Raw genomic sequence first — 18,769 nt, forward strand, 5'->3', positions numbered from 1 at the left:
GGAGAGAAAAGGGGATCAAATGGGACGCAGCCTTTGGCCCAAAAGCAATGGAACTGTACATATTGTACAATGCCTGCAATACAGTGGCAAACTGAGGCTGTAAAGATGGAATGAAGCATCAGGTTTTAAGTGGGAGTGGGATCTATATCTTGCAATAGTTTAGCTCAAGGGAGGTAATGTGAGTGAGAGGAGCAGCTAAAACGTGAAAGACTGCAGCAGTAACAGAGGATGAACAGCTACTGTAGTTCAACTGCTTAGGTAGCTGGCAGTGAAAACAAACAAAGCCAGCTAAGCATCAATAGTTTTATTTGCTTACAATTAAGATTGAAGAGGAAACAATGGACAATGGATTGTCCAGAGGAAGCATTTCTGAGTGTTGTTTGATTCACTGTGTAGGAGTGGAAATGTATTTAACCTTTATTTATACAGGAGAGGGCAGCTGAATGTCATTAGAATGAACATGAACAATGATTCTGGAAGCTGAGGGCTGCTTATGACTCTCAGATGGGATGACAGAATTAATGTCCATGACCGGGACTCCTGGATAACGGTAAATCCCTGCTATGTGTAGGCTAAAATGGCTGACCATCAGTGATCTGATAGGAAGAGTAGAACAGCAGTGCAGAGAGGGCAAACTGCAAGGCAGCTGGTGTATGGTATGTCCTGAGGGAGTCCATCTCACAGGTTAGGCAGCGAGTGTTGGAAATTGGTGAGATTCCCAGCAGAGGAAGATGGGCAGCAGGAGAAGCTGACTTTGATTCCTGGAGGCTGAATATTTCAGTAGTGGTTTGAAAGGAGGATAGACGCCCTCTGTTTTCTGTGCTACGTGTGACATTGATGAAGACATTTTTTAAATTTGCTTGTTTTTTTGTTTATTTGCATGTGTTTTCTTAAGTTGCAGTGCACTGGGCTTTCAAACCCATTATAGTTTTGGCTGCAGACATCAGACCAGGATTGCAGCAGGCCAGAGCCTCAAGGACTGCAGCTGGTGTCCAGCCCCGCACCCATCTACTGAGAAAAGCCTCATGACGCAGCTGAGAGACACCAAGGAAGTGGAGCCTCAGATGAGAGTTTTTTTCTGACAGACTGTTGTTTCCAAGGTTCAGTATGAACATTCATCCGACACATTTCTGTTTATATGATGCCTCCAGTATGTGCTATGGGTGTCATTTAAACTTGCTCGATGCATGCTCTGCTCAGCTTTCCTTTTCTGGTACCAAGTGTGTGGAGAAGAGCGGCATGTTGCCCAGCAAAAAGAAGTAGTCCTCCAGTGCTAGGGAATGATAGGAGCAAGGAGCACTGCAGTGACTTGGTATTGTACTTCCTTAAATTTGTGTGACCAGCTTTTTTTAAAACTGCTTTTTGAAATGGGTACACAGCAGAAAAATTCAGATTTTGTAATATGAAGAGGCTAAAAAACACATGGTCCTTATTTCCCCATAATGCAACTTGATAACATCTTCAGACCTGATGTGCTAAATTCCACTCCTCAATTTATAACGTAAGCTTTCTATAAAAGAATGCAGTTTCCAAATCCAAGCCAAATAACCCTGATGACATTACTATGATATCATCATGGTTATTTACTCACAAAGCTTCCCTGGAGCAAAAGTGCAAGAGCAGCTATTGGCTGAGTAGGATTAACCTTCATGTATAAAATGGGTGGACTGCCCCAAGAAAGGTCCTGCACTATCACCTGATCTTGCAACCCTGGCCCTGTGGATGGACTTATAAACGTCTAGTTTTATCTGGTTTGTTTTTATGTTGGACATTCTTAAATTAATTTATGTTTAATCCATTACCAATCATAGTCTTTCAGAAATAATGTGCACATTGTCCAGAGAGGAGGACAAGGGCAGGGTTAATAAAGAACAGATGTTAAGCAGTCTCATTCAGAGCTGCTCCATAATATTTGTACAGTATCTCATATTTTTTACTAATTTATTAATAAACTGTGTGTTTATTCCTTTCAGATAAATTTACTGAGCCCATTCAATCACAGACAGTAAGCAATATTCAGTGATGTGTGGTGAGCTCAGAGGCTGGGCAGGAACTGGCCATTACGAAAGCCACATTTATTCATAATAAACCTGGATGATAAAAGGACTATTTTGGAATAAAATTTCAACACCAGTATAGCAAATATGCACGGGCAATACCAGGCTCTGATGAGCACCGAGTTTCCTGATAAGCACATAGCTCAGGTAATATACACTCACATGCACACACTAAACACAGAATATTTCAATCAGGGGAGACTTATGAGGGGAACGGAAGAGAATGAGAAAATGTGAGGTAAGATTATATTTATTGTGAGCAGGAGGAATAGACTTTGGAGCTTAAATAGTCGATGTAGATCATCATGGGAAGTAATCCTAAGAATTAGGAGTCTAGACATGGAAAAAAAGGAAAACTGAAATATCACATTGACATAAGTATTCAGACCCTTTACCATGGCACTTGAAATTTAGCTCAGGTTCCTCCAGTTTCTCTGGATCACCTCTGAAATGTTTCTACACCTTGATTGGAGTCCACCTGTGGATAAATTCAACTGACTGGACATGATTTGGAAAGGCACACATATGTCTATATGAGGTCTCACAGCTGACAATGTATATCAAAGACAAAACCAACCCATGAGGTTGAAGAGAGCTCAGAGACAGGATTGTGTCGAGGCACAGATCTGGGGAAGGTTACAAAAATTAAAGATTACTGCTGCATTGAAGGTTCCCAAGAGCCCAGTGGCCTCCATAATTCTTACATGGAACAACCAGGTCTCTTAGAGCTGGCTAAGAACCTCTTCCACCACTGGTCTTTTATAATTATGATGAGCTATATAAAGTAAAGCTGATTCAAAACAAAGCTCTGCATTGCGGTAGGCATTTAAAACAGATAAGTCTGGCACTGTACCAAAATTATACTGACAATTGTGCTATTCTTGGAGTCCTAACATCAGTAAGGCTAAAAATGTAAAGGTCCTGAGGGTGCTGCTACAGCACAGGCCAATGATGTAATTAAAATACAAATTGCTAATGCCCCAGGAGCATGATGTGCTCAGCCATTTATTTGAGCTCGATTAGTCTGAGATATTGAGATATGTGCAAAGTTAGCACTTTTTTCCTGAGGGCGAAACTTGAGTTAAACTTCCCCTGAGTAGAAATGAAAAAATACATTTCATGACAGTCTACCCATAAGATTCTGATGTTTGCTGTGTGCGCCTGAGGAAAGATGGCAGTGTCACTTCTGACACTTTAGTGGCCATCTTCTGGGAAACAGTGATTCTAATAACTCTGATCATGTATTTATTGACGCCAGTTTCTGTCTGTTGCAGAAAAACAGTGACTTATCGTAGCTTTGTAAATGGGATTAAGAGCGGGACATCATCTGCCTAGAGATGCAGGCAGATGATGACATGATAGTGACATGAAAAAAAAAGACAGAAAAGTTGCCTCAAAAATATTAAGAGCAGTTTTACATCTGTGTCAGCTGTATGGCCCCCTCCCAAACAGAAATCTTCAAACATAAAGACAATCTCAAACTGAAGGAATGAAGTGAGACAAAATGACAGCTAAGCCTTATTTGTTGGCCACTAGGAACCATGGATGTTCACCACAAATGATTGCCAGTCAGTAATTAATTCTTCCTCCTTCCTCCTTCTCAGTGGTGTCACTGGGTCACTAACATCATTTGGAACCAGGAATATCCACTGCTAATTTCATGTCAGCTTGGACGGTAATTAACTGATACAACTCTGGAGCAAAGTGCCAGATTGACTTCTCACATTCCCACCTTGACACTCAGCTGCTGATCAAGCAAAATAGCAAAAAGAAGCTCATTCCTAAAACAACTAAATGCTCTCTAACACAAACTAATATGCCATGGAAAAGCTGTAGCAAGACAAGATGTTTTGGATGGTTTAATAACCAATAATTAATAGCAGTATGTCTTTATTGTAGCTCTATAGGGATGTCCGACAGTCCTCCAATTTCCACCACAGTGTGAAATATCTTGACAAACACTGGATGGATGGTGATGAAATTTTGCACAGACATTTGTAATCCACAGGTTATTAATCCTCATAATTGGTCATAATGTCAGTAGAGTCATCTGAATTTTCCCTCCAGCACCATCATCAGGTCAGAATTTCAATCTGTCCACTAATTTTATGGTTTATAAACCAAATACCTGCAACACTTATAACATCCCCATCAGCTCAGCTGGTTACCTCTGGGAAATTAACAAACGTAATTCTAACATGCTGAACTAAGATGGACGAACATCAGGTCTCTCTCACTCTGTGCTACTATTATTGATGCTTTTTTCATTGCTGCTGTTATTACTAATTTAATACCATTACACCTATAGATAGTGCTATTATTATTGTTATTAGAACAACCGGTATGGGCTTAAATACAACAGTGAGCTCAACCGTTCCTTTTCCTCTCTCTCCTCTCTCTTCCCCTTCTTTCTCTTCTCTCCCCCATTTGACTCCTCTCAACCCAACCGGTGAAGGGAGATGACACCCCTCCACCCCGTGCTGTCACCCTCCCACCCCGTGCTTTCACCAGGTGCTGCTCATTGTGGGAACCGTTGGCTTTCTCTCTATAGTACTCTAAGTTCTCCACCTGACTCTGTAAAGTGCCTTGAGATAATGTGTGTTGTGATTTGGTGCTATACAAATGAATTGAACTGAACTGAATTGAACTGAATTAAATCAAGATTATTTCATCATGCAGTGGGTCACTAATTTCATTATTTATGTCTGTGCTTTTTCTACCATGACATCAAATGTCTTTAATGAAAAGGGTCTGTATCAGCTTGAGGGCCAGACTCACTGTGTGTTCACCATTTAAGACAGGAGCTGATTGGAAAGTCAGCTCCTGGACTGATCCTGATCCTGAACCTCCAGACTCACTCTGGGAAGGAGAGCTCATAGCACCAGTTCAGAGGATGGATTTCTATGGGATCAGAAGATCATAGTGATTATTATATTTAGCATTGATTATTGATACATGATATACATGTGTATATACACTAATAACCAATAACTAATGAGGGCACATGATACACAGAAGGTACAGCAAACACAGGACAGAGACAGATGGAGGTGAAGGTGGAGGTGGTGTTGATGTGGATGTCAGTGCTGAGTTGACTTCAGACTTCAGATAAACTCAGAGCTGCTAATAAGGTGTCCTCAATAAAGCCATATACATGAATACATAACCAACTTTACTTAAATGCATACAAAGGAGAGAAACACACCTTACCAACACACACAAATGATGCAAACTGTGACTCCAGTATATATGTGTGTGTGTGTGTGAGAGAGAGAGAGAGAGAGAGAGAGAGAGAGAGAGAGAGAGAAATCCAGCACGTGTTTGGGGCAGAAAAACAGGCAAACAAGCTGCAGTAAATCTGGCCCTCACTGCACTGCTCCAAGGTTGAAGGTCCAGACGACACAAGTTTGAACTTGGTGTACTCTGTAATGAGAAAGGCTGGTTGTCTTTGTGAGCATGTGAAAACATGCTAACCTTAGTATTAAGCATGGTTTAGAGTAGAATGGCTTACATTTAATAATCCTTATTTTAGAGTGTCAGATGGTGGGAATATTCAGGTCAGGGAGAGAGGACAGTTTAGTGACAGAAGTTGTCAGTGAAGGAATTCAGTGAATTGGAAATATCCACATTGAGACAGTGAAAGGCGGGGGGTGGCGGGTGGGGGGCATCTGTGTACTCGTCATCCTAAAAGGCAAGTTAAAATTGGAACTGAGAGAGAGAGAGAAAGGGAGAAGCTTGTAATTTTTGGGAACACTTTCTCTGGTTGCTGTGGCTTCAGTGAGCAGACAACCAGCTATGTCAAACAAGACAAGGAAATGCAGGGCTTTCTGCACCATTTACTGAAAATAATGATAGTGGAGACCAAAATATGATTCAAAGGTCACTTCATTTTACCCTGTTGTTATCCAGCAGCTCTATTTAAAGATCAAGATCACTGACTGAGCTGTACATAAATCCTTATTGGAAAATGTTGGCAGGGATAATGGTCATATAAAAGAAATCATGTCAAGTGTGCGCTGTGCTTTTGTTGTTAATGCACATGAAGAGGAAAATAAAAGGAAGATGAGAGGCTCAGTCTTTTAACTGAATTGAATGGACTGCTCCATGGCAAAGTCTGTCAGTCTGTCCACTCTTTGGTGGCAAATCACTTAACAAGCATTGTCCAGACTTCAATTAGAAAAGCTGTGGATACTTAGGAAGGATGGAAAGAATACTGAATGCAGTGTTAATGACACCGTCAATAACTAATGAGGACATTGTTAAATATTAGATTTATATCATTCATTCATTCTGTTGTTTATATACAATCACAGGCTTGCTTGCAGCCCTGCAAGCTGTGGTATTTATTGCATCCCACAATGCAACAGCATTGGAAGGACTGGTGGTGCTAGAATATGGAGCAGGAGCAGGTCTGATGCTCAGCAAATTCCATGAAAATATACTGTAGCAATATAGTGGATTACAAAATATCTTGTGTGCAGAGTTGGCATCTTCTCCCTGACTTTAATATTATTCATCATGAAGAGAGAAATCTGTCTGATGAAAGATGGAAGTTTTATTAATCAGACCTAAGTTACCACAGATCCAAACTTAATCTGAACTTGGTGGTGATATTAATCTGTTCTGGTGTAAAACTGTGGTGATATAGTGTCAGATCAGTCTGATCAGCTGCAGTTTCTGATCACTAACTGATTTCTAATAAGGAGGAGTATCAGTCTGATTTTACAAAAAACTGCAGTAATGGAGTTAGTGTGAGTGACTGAATGATCCTGATTCAGTGAGTGATTCAAGTGAGTATATTGACAGTTTTTTCGCAGTCAGCCTGAGGCCATGTTGTTTTGTTTTTGATATAGAGGGCCTGCAGGCACATCCCACGGGACTGTAACAGTCTGATGTGGTCTGAGATAAAGATGGAAGTCAAAGGTTTGTACATTTACTGGTCAATAGTTTGTTGTAATTAAGCATAGTTGAGAGTCTATTATTTATTTAGACATATCTGAGATCAAGTGTCCTGTTTCAGTCAATAACCATTATGGTGGAGTGAACAAAGGGCTTTCTCAAACTGCTAGTGGGTTAAATGCTAAATCACCTTCAAGTAAAGTGAATTTTCTCCTTTTACTTTTTCATTTACAGGTACAAACATCAGCTCACAGCCTTTCTGTTCTGTTCCAGTTCACTTACAACGCTCGTGGGGGCGGGGATCACGAGAACTCACCTAAGGACAGCCTGCCCTGTCACAATAGAAAAAGCATCCACATTAGCTGGTTAATAGGGAGACGCATGCTGGTTTCCTGCAAACATAACAAGCAGAAACATGAAGGGATTATTACTGTCAGAGTGCTTTGGCAGCTGCCTTCACACACCTTTCTTGGCACTTGTCTGCTGTATTTTCAGAGTTCATGGACAGTGAATGAAGTGATGGGAGAATGCAGCCGCCACTCTGCTAGTTGGCAGTGATTACTGTAACATCTCTCAGGAACATTTCGTTGTCTCAACCAAACGCTTTTTCATTTCTTACAGTTCTTCATATTATTGAACTGCAATTAAATATCCACAGAGTTTCAGTGGCTTTATTTACAAATTACAACATTTTCGCAGCAGAATCAGTAAACTGCTGAACTGACTCCACACCTGGACCAGTCCTGAGCAGCTGTGCTGCCGTTATCCTTTTAAATCATGAAGTCACAGCTTACAACAGATTCTGTCAAACGCAACAAATACACACATCCCAGGTGTGTTACAGTTGAACTGCTGTAGCAGATTATATTTTTCTTTAACTACTGTGACTTTTTCAGCATGTCTTAATCTACACGTTACTCTTGTTCTGGTTTCAAGTACAGTTACTGTCAACAGAGGCAGGGAAAAGCTTTGTCCTCCAAACATCCACAAAGTTTCAGTGAGGAGGGAAGCAAATACTTTCTCATACCTGAAGTTACAGCTCCAGAAAAAACTTGATTTAAATTAATCCGATCATGGCCAATCCCAGAATAACAGTCATATTCTTATTTTGTGTGACTGGAGTGACTGTAACTTGAATCATCTGACTGTGATTATAGCCACAGTCTGTGGATATATATGTGTCACAGTGTCTTTGCTCATATTCTGCAGGCTGCATTTCGAATTACAGACGTTATTAAAGACAACCTGCTTCTATAAATGCAGTGTCTGTACAAGCCTTGACTGATGAAGACAAATTAATTTGGGAAGATGAAAGTGAGGTGGACCAACCAGACCTGGTCACAGCTGTTCTTGTTACAGAGCCCTGCTCTCCCTCATTAAACCGAGGCTGCATTTGCTTCTTATCGATAAAACAATTAAACGAACATTTTAACTTCATTAACGTATTTTAAAAATGCAGGTCGAGAAATAAAATCTGTTAAGTCTCCGGCAGGCTGCGCTGTGCCCGCGCACCTCCGTGCGCGACCCGGGGCCCGTCGTGAGCGCGCAGCACCTCCACCACCAGCAGCAGTAGTAGAGCAGAGAACGCGGAGCGGAGTGGACCGTCAGTCAGCAGTCAGTCAGTGTCGGAGCGGCTCTGCTGGTGTGGATGGTACTGAGTAAGGACGGAGAGTTTTTCACGGGGATATTCAGCAGCATGGCCGGGTGAGTGCTAACTGAGATACGGGGGGCAAAGTTAGAGGTGTGCGGAGAAACGCGCGGTGGGAATGCGGGGAACGGTTTTCCTCAGACGGTGATGCGTTTTCTGTTCTATCTGCAAGCCACAGTGGGACAAGGTGGGTGACCTGAGCTGTATGCAACATCTGCTGTAACACCCCGCTGCTGTTGGCGGTGTGCTGCAGCTGTGTGGGTCCACGCAGCGCGGACTGAGCGGTGGAAAACAGTGCGGAAGGAAAACAGTTGAGCGGTGACTGCTGATGAACAGCGGGCTGCGGGGCTCCGGCTTCAGCTGCATGGGACAACTGAGAGTCTGGTCCCCTGCTGCAGCCATCCGAACATAATCGCTGTGTAGTTGTCATTGCTTTCTCCTTGTATTCTAAAGTCCAATTTAGCATCTAGACAAATGTGCATCAACAGTAACGCTTTGCTTCGTCCATGTAACAGATTTTCTATGGAGGCAGGTGCATCTGTGTGTTATCGATTATGCATCAGATACAACTTCAGTATCAGCTCCTGACAAAAAAAGCCACATGAAGCAGGCCTTCCCTGCGCCTTTATGTTAATTACCTCCATAACAGTGCAACCTACAGTATGGCACATCCACCGCCACAGCTGGAATGCTCTGGGAGTGAAATAAAGAAATCATCATTAGTGTGCCATTTCATCAGCTGGAAGCCTGTTAGCACTCAGAAAAAATATCCTTGGATCTTTTTTTGTCACAGTGAAGGAGTCCTGCAGGCTGAATGTGATGGCAGTGCAGATATGTCGGAGTTTAGAGATGCTGTGTGTGTGTGTGTGTGTGTGTGTGTGTGTGTGTGTGTGTGTGTGTGCTGCAGACAGACAGATGGAAGCAACAACTGGGGCTGGTCTGAAGTGTCCCGTGGGCATTCAGTGAAAACAAGTGTGTATGTTCATAAACTGTGTGTGTGTGTGTGTGTGCTGCATTATGAAGGTTACGAGCAGTCAGTGAAGGGCTGCTCTGTCAGGGTGGAGCTCCGTTAACTGTCATGTTTATGGGCAGGTTTCTGCTAAAACCATCAGGCTATAGGAGGCAGTGATTTCACATCAGGCTGAGGGGGGCTGTGTGTACCTGTTTACTACAAGCACACACACATACACATGTGCTGCTCTCTTTCCCTCTCTCTCTCTCTCTCTCTGTGTGTGTGTGTGTGTGTGTGTAAGTGCGTGGATGCTTCCTCCTCTCACCTTTCAGCGGGCAGGCAGGCAGCCAAGCAGCCACACAGCTGTCCATTCACTTGCCGTGGTGGCCTGTGTTACAGCTCCTCTTCGTCCTCCTCACCTCTTTCCTCACGCCCCCCCACCCCCGACCCCGCTCATCACTTCCCATCCCTACACCTCCTTCATCGCCTCCATCTCTTTCACCTGTTTCGCACAGGCTGATTGGAACTGAGCTAGGCCCTCTGTTACTGTCATGTTAATGTGAATTACTGTAGCCGTCAGCATTGGCCCTTTCTCGCTGCCGTTAATTGTTGCTGGTGACTAAAATGGAAGATGATCACTGACCTCCAGTTGCTTGTTATCAGAGAGATACCAAAGAAATTTCATTTGAAGAACAGTAGTTTCGCCTGTTTTTCCTGAATGGTTGCCTTCTAAATTAAATAACCTCCCAAACCCTGTTTCCTGTTTCTGTTAAAGGAACAGCCTGGCAGACTTGGAAATTAGCTTGTTAGCATTCAGAATAGTCTGTGTGCAGGAATGGAGCAGCCATTAAACAAACAAAATGTTGTCCACAGTTTGAATGTTATCTCACACAGCTTGACCAAAGTGTTCAGACAAAGACATTTCATGTGCGGTTTTATGTGACAAGAGCAGTGAAACTGGAACTTGTAATTCAATATTTAAAAGCTAATCAAATTGTTGTTTTATGAATATTTTAGCCTATAACTTTAGCTAGTAACACAGAGGCTAGTCTGGAGATTATGTCAGGACAGCGACTTTCTATTATCAAAACTAATTAAAGCAAAAGTTCCACCATTTTGGTGTTTTTACCAGCGTTCTCTGTCTTACTCTTGGTCAGATGAGGAGGTTGATATCATCTCTTCAGTGAAGTGATTTCTTGACCAACAGTAGTGACCTGAAGTAGTGTCTCAAAAGAGCCTCGCTGTTGTAATTCTGGCTTGAGATATTGGGATTTTCTGTTTCTGTTTTTCAACACTTGGTCAGCAGAGTGCTACAGAGGTATCAACAGCCATGCAGCAGAAAGGCTACACCAGAGCTACTACAAGGCTAATGGAGCTAACCATCTTGAAATAATGTGGAAAATCCCCCCAAGATGCGCTAACAGGAGGTTTTTCTGTTGGTCCCTCTCTGCTTAGCATCTCTGGCTAACAAGATACAACAGGTAAAAAGACTAGTGATTTGATAATGAGCTTTAGAAGAGCTGTTTTTGTTCAATATCTTTTAATCTTTTAATGGATCGAAGCTAACTGTTTCTTTCAGCTTCCAGTCTGTGTGCTAAGCTAAACATGCGTTGAACCTTCTTCTGTGCTGGCTGTACAACATTAGAGCCCCCTGTTGGACCTGGCAGGGCTGGAGAGGCTCTGATGAGTGTGACAGTGTCTTCACTGATGTGGATTGTCAGTGTGTAACAGAGGTTACGGTATGTGACTCCTCACCTTCCTGCAGTTGCAAGTAGCCTATATGGATTCTGACTGCATCACTGCAGAAAACACGTGCATGAGCTTTTGCAGAGGAGCTGCTGTACTGCTGCCTGCTGCCTGCTGCCTGCAGTGGCTGACCTCCCCAGCACACTGACCTCCACAAGAGGGGGGGTTGGGTTGGGAGGGGGCAGATAGAGGCCCTCCCTCTCTTCGTTTTGTTCTCCTTCTCCCTGAGCGCCTTGCTCCACAGGCTGCCTGCTTGGAAATGGCATCGTTGCAACCCCTCCTCCTCCTCCTCCACCCTCCCCCTCGCTTTTCCTTCATCTCTGAGGTCCCGAGGGCTTTGTGAGCGTCTGTTCGTGCCAAATGCCAGCACTCTGCAGGCCCCCCTCCCTCCTTTGCTCTCTGTGTATATGAGAGAAAGAGAGAGAGTTGGGGGATTTCTTTAGTCCCCCCTCTTCATCCAGGCTGGGGGGTTGCCTGTTGTGTATGAGTGCTTCGTCCCCACTGTTTGTGCAATTGACTGGTGTGTGTGTGTGTGTGTGTGTGAGAATGGGTCTGCTATTGTTCTCATCGACTGCTGGAATGCTGTTGAATGGTGGTTGTGTCAGCCCAGATGCCCAGCAGTATTGTCTGTCTTTGTCGTTTTCATCTGTGTATGGTCCATTTTTTTGCTCTCATGTGTGCGACAGACTGGTCTCACCATCACCCTCCTTCACTGCTCTAAACACACTGTCTGCATGTGAACAGAGGCAACAGTGTGTAGCATCTGGAAAGATAATAATCTAGATTTTGCTTTGTATGTAGGACAATTTCAAGGTGCTGTATCAGTTTACCATCAATAAATCATGTCAGCATTCATTGTAAAGCATTAGTATGAGATCATTCTCTTGAATACTGCTGCCAGGAGACATAGATGGCCTCCACGCTGCATAGTACAGTGTGTGCCAGCAGATCAGAGTTAGAGGGAAATCTGTTTTTTACTGCATAGCTGCATGGCACAAAATGGAGAGAGGACCGTATTCTTCTCAGAGCTCTGGAACTGAGACTTGATACTTTGACCCAAGTTGGATTTAAGAAATTTGGACTCAGATTGATTTAAGGACTTGGGCCAAACAGGAAGTTGGTGAGGAGAAACTATAACACCTCAAACATTAAAAAAAAAAAAAAAAAATCTGATCCCCCATTACTATCTCGGCCACAGTCATGCATTAGGTAAAAATGTATATTAGAACTAAAAACAACATGTAACTGCTTGTTGATGAGAAATGCTAGGTTTCAGGTGCAAAACAAGTTAAAACACTGTGAAATGTTTCATGCTTGCATGACAGACATTGAAGTTGCAGATTAACTTGAAGCACTTAGAAGTGATGGCTGCAGCTGAAGCACTGAAAGGGTTCCAAGTGTCAGCGTAAGCACTGAAAGTGTCAAAACTGAACATGAAATGAATTAAAGTCTAATCAGCGACAGCATATGAAATGTTTGAGTCACGTTAAAGTCAGGTGTGCAGCTGCGTTGCCTTTTTTTTTTTGAAACAGTGAAAGAACTGACAGTTGAAAACAGAGGAGCTGAAAACAGCTGAACTGTCAGAAAAAGTCTCACTTCACGAGTAAGAGATAAAAGCCTCTGAAATCTCTCATGAAATGTAAACTAGAAAAGCACAAAATTCAAATGAACTTCCACAAGACTTGATTTGAGGACTAAAAAAAACAGTAATAAGTAGTATAGTAGAGTAGTAAGGGAGTAGTAAGAGTAGTACAAGGTACATTTTAATTAAAGCAGCAGGTGAAAATATTTCAGGTGAAGGTGGGCTAAGCGTGAAATTAACAACAAAAGAATGTAAAACAGCTGATGTTGCAGTCTTTTTTGCCAGTATCAGGGCACATGATGAGTTAAAGAAGCAGTTGTTTAATTCTCTATGTATTCATCCATTCAGACTCGTTGACTTTGGCTGTTGGCCAAGCAAAACTACCAAAGGACTAAAGTGTGTGAGTGTGTATCAGTGTCAGGTTGTGCTCCTTACATTAAGTGGTTGAACCACTGACATATAATTGCAGGTAACAGTTGGTTTCCAGGATTTATCTTTATGGATGTGGAGGTCTGGGTTTTAATGTAACCCCTGCAGGGTCCATGTTAAGGTGAAGGATACCAGATTAGTATATGAAGGACGAGTGTGTAGTGCATCAGCATTTGTTATTTCTGCCTGTTTAGAAGCTGTTGACACACAAAGGCTGTTAAATAAAGATACATTGGACACATGTATGTAAGGGTCAAAGGTTTAGTCTCAGCTAAAAAATGTTCAGATTAGAGCTGAATGATGATGACCAAAATGATAATCACAACTTTTGGAATAAGTTCATTGTGTTGCTTTGCAGCTCAGACACAAGCATCATGCACTCCTTACATATGATTTCTTCTTGCACATCACATGATGAGCACTCTTGAGGGACTAGCTCTTCAGCTTCTGCTTCAGACATTTGATTTTCATTTTGTTCTGTTGTTACTCTTCTACTCTGAAATACCACTGCAGGGTGCACAGCAGCAGCTGTGTCTGGCTGAATAGGGAGCGCTTGATTCAAAGTAAATCTAAATTGTGATTGCAATCAATATTCAAGCCTAGTTCAGATACAGTGAAACTACCGTTGTGTCATAATTGAGATCTGAAAGACTGGCATCTTGATCATCTTCATCATTATATTGCAATTTGTTTATGAACACTAGAGATTTGACTCACTACAGTGCTACTCTGGCTGCATGGTCCTCTTTAGCATCTTATAACCTGAAGTACTGAGTGATGCTCGGTACACTCTTACTTAACTTGTTTAGCAGTCCCTAGTGTCTGCACTGATTTAGATAAAAGAGCTTTTCTGTAGATGTTCAGATCCCAGCAGGAGTCCAGGCAGTCTCATTTAGTTGCAGATGTTGTGGTGAACTGTAGGTAAAGCTCTTGATTAGGTGGCAGTTTTTTCATTTGTATTTATTTTTTGTTAAAGTGCTTTTAATTTAACATTAAACTAACACATTGGCTGAAATTAAGCTCATCACATGCTCATTCTTTTATGTCTGTTCTCGGCTGTATTTTGCTCACCTCAGCCTGCTAGCATTGCAGCCCTGTTCATGGAAAATAGTGGAAAGTGGAAATTATTGTATGTGTACATGTGAAAAATTGTTTGGGCAGACCAGTGAATTAGTCTGAATTTTAACTCTCTCTTTCTCATTGTGTTCAGAATAGCACCATTCAACAAGCAGCTTGTTGTTTTTGTTCATTGTTTGTCCATAATTCAGGGAATATTTTGATGAATAACTAAAAGTCAACTTTACCATTCCTGTGTTTGCTTGTCTCTTTGTTTATGGGGTAAAAGCACTTTGATTCATGTCAAATCATTAATTTAAAATGATCAACTTCATATCTATGATGCAGGATCTTCAGTATTTGGACTAAGTAGCTCTTGAAAAATAAGGAGTACCAAAACTTATTTCATTGTGACGGATATATTTAACCAACACTGCAAGTCTTTTGTTGCTGTATGATTATAAGTTCTAACAATAAGACAGATACCACTATCAAAGGACTGAAACCATTCAGATTAACTTGTTAAGGACATCCTGAGTTAATCTGTCACAGTCAAATCACAAAAGGTATTTTATTTCATTTACGTAGTATCCACTGTATGGTGCATATTGAACTGTGTTTGTACTGCTCATAGGAATTCAAAATTGCATTTGAAGGCAACGTGTCTTTTCACAGTCCTGAATAATCCACACGGCTTCCATTTGGACCTCAGCTCAGAAATATCTGAAACTGAAACTCAGTTACTACATGGACAGATACTGCTAGGATCAAGTGAGGAAATACATTTTTATGTGATTTGCCTGAACCTTTAAAATGTCTTTATTTTTTTTCTTAACAGCATTTCACTATAACCTATTAACCAAATCCAGATCATGCATGTCAGCAATTCAAGGTCTCTTAGTACTGCAGTGTTGTAAACCAGCAGAACAAAACTAATCATAGCTGCATAGTGGCAAACATTTCTGACTCCTGCCTGCACCAACCAGACTTTGACTGTGGCTCATTTTCTTTCACTTCATTTTCACTTTCATGTTTGCCACAGACGCAGCTGTTTGCTAACAGTAAGTGTGAACACATGACAGCGTGAGTGACAAATACATCCATCTAGTTAGAACGCTCGCTCTCACCAAGGATTCACACAAATATCTCACTACACACACTTAGGTGAAACCTTTGATGAGCTGTTGCACGCTTTATATTTTTCCTGGTGCTCAGTAACCAATTATCCAGCTGATCCATCAACATAACCAATCATCTATAAAGTAACACTTCTTACAAGAAAACAAAACCATCAGAGACATCTGATTGTCACAGTTGTCCTGTGAGTAAAAGTTAATTACCTGTACAGTGCTCTTCACTTCTAGTACCTTCATGTATCATCACCCTCTGCTTTTATAGTTTTACTTTATTTTCGGAAGCTGAAATTGTGGCCTTTTTAATGAATTATCCTTTAATACGTGTTCGCTGTATTCCTTGATGTTAGCTACAGGGCTGTAGGCAGAGTAGCTAGCCTGTACCCAGCTGTCCAAGCAGCCTGCAGACCGTCCCTCCCCTGTCCTACACTGGAGCTCACCTGACCGTGAGCCAAACCAGAAAATGAAGCTCTGAATCCACCAGGTTCAAATTAATTACTGCATCGGCCTTCAAAAGGAGCTCCTTTTCTTTGGCAGCTGTCTAATCAGCCAGCAGAATAATTCACAGTAGCTCTTTGTCATGTTAAATCATGTCCACTGCTATTCATTTGTGTCAGATTTAGCTGACAATGTGCCAGGAGCCTCCTTTTTACGTTCACATGCACAGAAAGAGAAATGAAGTTCTTGCCAGTGTGTGCAGAAAACATCAATTAAACATTTCTTTTCCCCCTCAAGCTACAGCCACTGCTGACACAAGTCATTACTGGTGAATAATTGTACTTCTGCTAATATAATTGGAGAATCATTATTTAAGCAGACGTGTGTTTGGAGACTGTAAGGTACCCTCCTCTTCCACCCAGTTGTATTCTCTAACACAGAGCAGGTCCCACAGCAGAGCTCCTCCAGTTTGTGTGTGTCCGATGCGAGCAGAAGGCACAGCTCCTGTTCTGCTAGCTCAGTATGCATGTGCATACAACAAGAGGGCAGTTAAGGAATCATGTAACTGGCCTGGAGGTGTGTCTAATTGGGCCGAAAATCCAGCTCCAAGTCATGAACGAGCAGGAATGTGAGCAGGAGGCGCCATGCTTACACAGTGTGAAGAGAAGTAAGGTCACGCTGTCAAGTGCCCATATGTTTTGATGTTTATGTAATTTTTGACTTAACCCTCATTACTTTCCACATCACTTGCCCTCGTTATTTTTTACATGCTATCAGTTTCAACACAGTATTGAAATCATTCCATTTGTTCCGTTCTTTCTTTCATTTCTAAATCCTCGAACAGTGGCAGCAGCCCATTAAGTTACATTTCTGGTAATGACAGAGTGCAGCGTGTTGCAGTGTGCACACAGACAAGGATGTCTTCAGTGCCTCTACATGTTCCCTCATGCTTACCATGTGTGCCTGACACTCAGAGCTGCCAGAGCAGAAGGGTATTGATCCCGTGCGTGGTGGGTTAGTGTTGGCACGTTGTCCAGACGCTCACAGAGCTGCAGGCCAGAGATGTCAGTCAGAAAACCTTCCTGGCCATGTGGTCAGCACCAAGAGAGGGAGAAATATGCAAACACATTCCTCTTCTGTCAGTTACAGAGGCTGTAGACAGAACAGACTGCATCTGTTCACTCTGCATTTGGTATCAGTGTAGGGGTGTACACACATGATGTCTGTTCATACAGTCAGCATGGTCATTCAGTTTGGGCCGCAGATGGATGTCCAGTCCCCGCAGGTCCATCGCAGACATTGGCAGCTGACAAAGCTGTGGCACCTGTGCGGACACAGATAGCATCTGAATATCCATACTCGTATCCTGTCTGAGTATCCAGAACTGTCTTGTCTCTGAAAGTTGGCACTGTCTACACTATACATTCAGGCATAATTCTTGTAGACAACATTTAACATTTGAAAACATTTGAGTGTAGGTAAAACGTATAAGAAACTGATTATGATCAGTTTCTTATACTTTGGTCTGTAAAATGCTTGTACTTGTAGCCTGGCTGCTAGCTGTCAGTCAGTGTACTGTGTGTGTGTGTGTGTGTATATTTAGCTTGCTTCAGAACAGTAGTTTGGCTCGTTCACCATAAATCTGACCAAACCTCAGCTGCGTTCTTGTTTTTCTCGCGGTAAAAAAAAAACGTTTCCTTTCCTATTATTTGAGAGAAATGCATTCCTATAATAAGTCTGGCTGCTCAGTGGTGCGCTGTACTCTGAAATTATGCTGATAGGCCCGTGAAATGGAAAAGTCCAGAAGAAACAGCTGCGTCTCAGCAGAGTAAGACTCTCTGTGGCATCATTTACTGGCTAGCAGAGACTCTCATCACCCACTCATTGAGATGTACAAAAACGGTGAGAGAGGCATGCTGAGAAGTAATACAGAGAGAGGTCTTCATATTTCTGCCTTCTGAAAAAGGCTGAATTTGAGTGCAGATCTGCGGAGCAGACGCAGAGCTGCTGCTGACTGTAACAAATAGACCATGTGGCCGGCGTGGGTCTGCTCGGTGATACAGTGCTGGCCAACCTGCTTCTGACTTAACCTCTTTTTCCTGTGAGCAGAGCTGCTTGTCAGTGCCAACCTCTCAATCAAGTTCTGGTTTGTTGCTAAAGGTGTTCACCAATGGGCCGGCCCCTGCAGCGGCCACATCCACTCCTGCTTTTGATAGATGTTGTTGTTGAGAGTGAGAGACCTTGTCGGCAGGAAATGGGAAAATTCAGTGTTTATAGCAGAGCGCGGTGGCGTTTTGGGGATCGATAGCTCGTTAGGAGCATTTGATGAGCTCCGGCCTGGAGTGTAATTCAGCCATGAACTGAGATATAAACTCTGTCGCTCCCTTTGTCTTTCACTTCTTGACAAAATCAGAAATCAACATTAGCCCTGATCTGATTGTTGAAATATGTTTTCACTCAACCACAGAGGAAATGATTGGGGGGTGTGTGTGTGTGTGTGTGTCCCTGAGGGTAACCAACGGCACGCTCAGTCCAAACCTTAGCTGCAGAAATTGCCTAGTCAGCCCATTTGACTTTGCGTGTTTGTACGGCTGGGTGTGTTTGTATGAGTGTGTTAGCAGTCCTGCTGCTGACCTTTAACTGACTGTGATGTTTGTAACTAAGTAGCTGTAGTAGTATGGGATGCTTCATACATCAGTCTTATCTGTCTTTTGCGGCTTAGTGTGCGTGCGTGCGTGTGTGTGTGTGTGTGTGTGTTAGAGAGAGACAGAGAGAGATTTCCCTGTGAGTCAGTGAGTATGAATGAAGGGTAATTGGTTGTGCTGTCGT

At 42.4% G+C, this 18,769-nt stretch overlaps 1 protein-coding gene across 6 annotated transcripts in view; it reads left to right on the plus strand.

Moving 5' to 3' along the window:
- Positions 1 to 8,506: 8,506 nt before the first annotated feature.
- The window catches only part of fat3a (FAT atypical cadherin 3a), a 156,708-nt gene continuing 146,445 nt past the window's right edge, over positions 8,507 to 18,769 (plus strand). For all 6 annotated transcript variants that reach the window (XM_018701644.2, XM_051065371.1, XM_051065369.1 and 3 more), the window contains exon 1: positions 8,507 to 8,660. The gene's annotated coding sequence lies outside the window, so the exon portion shown is untranslated. The remainder of the gene's footprint in view (positions 8,661 to 18,769) is intronic.

Source organism: Lates calcarifer, linkage group LG21, assembly GCF_001640805.2.
Source record: "Lates calcarifer isolate ASB-BC8 linkage group LG21, TLL_Latcal_v3, whole genome shotgun sequence".
In the NCBI taxonomy this organism is placed as follows: Eukaryota; Metazoa; Chordata; class Actinopteri; family Centropomidae; genus Lates; species Lates calcarifer.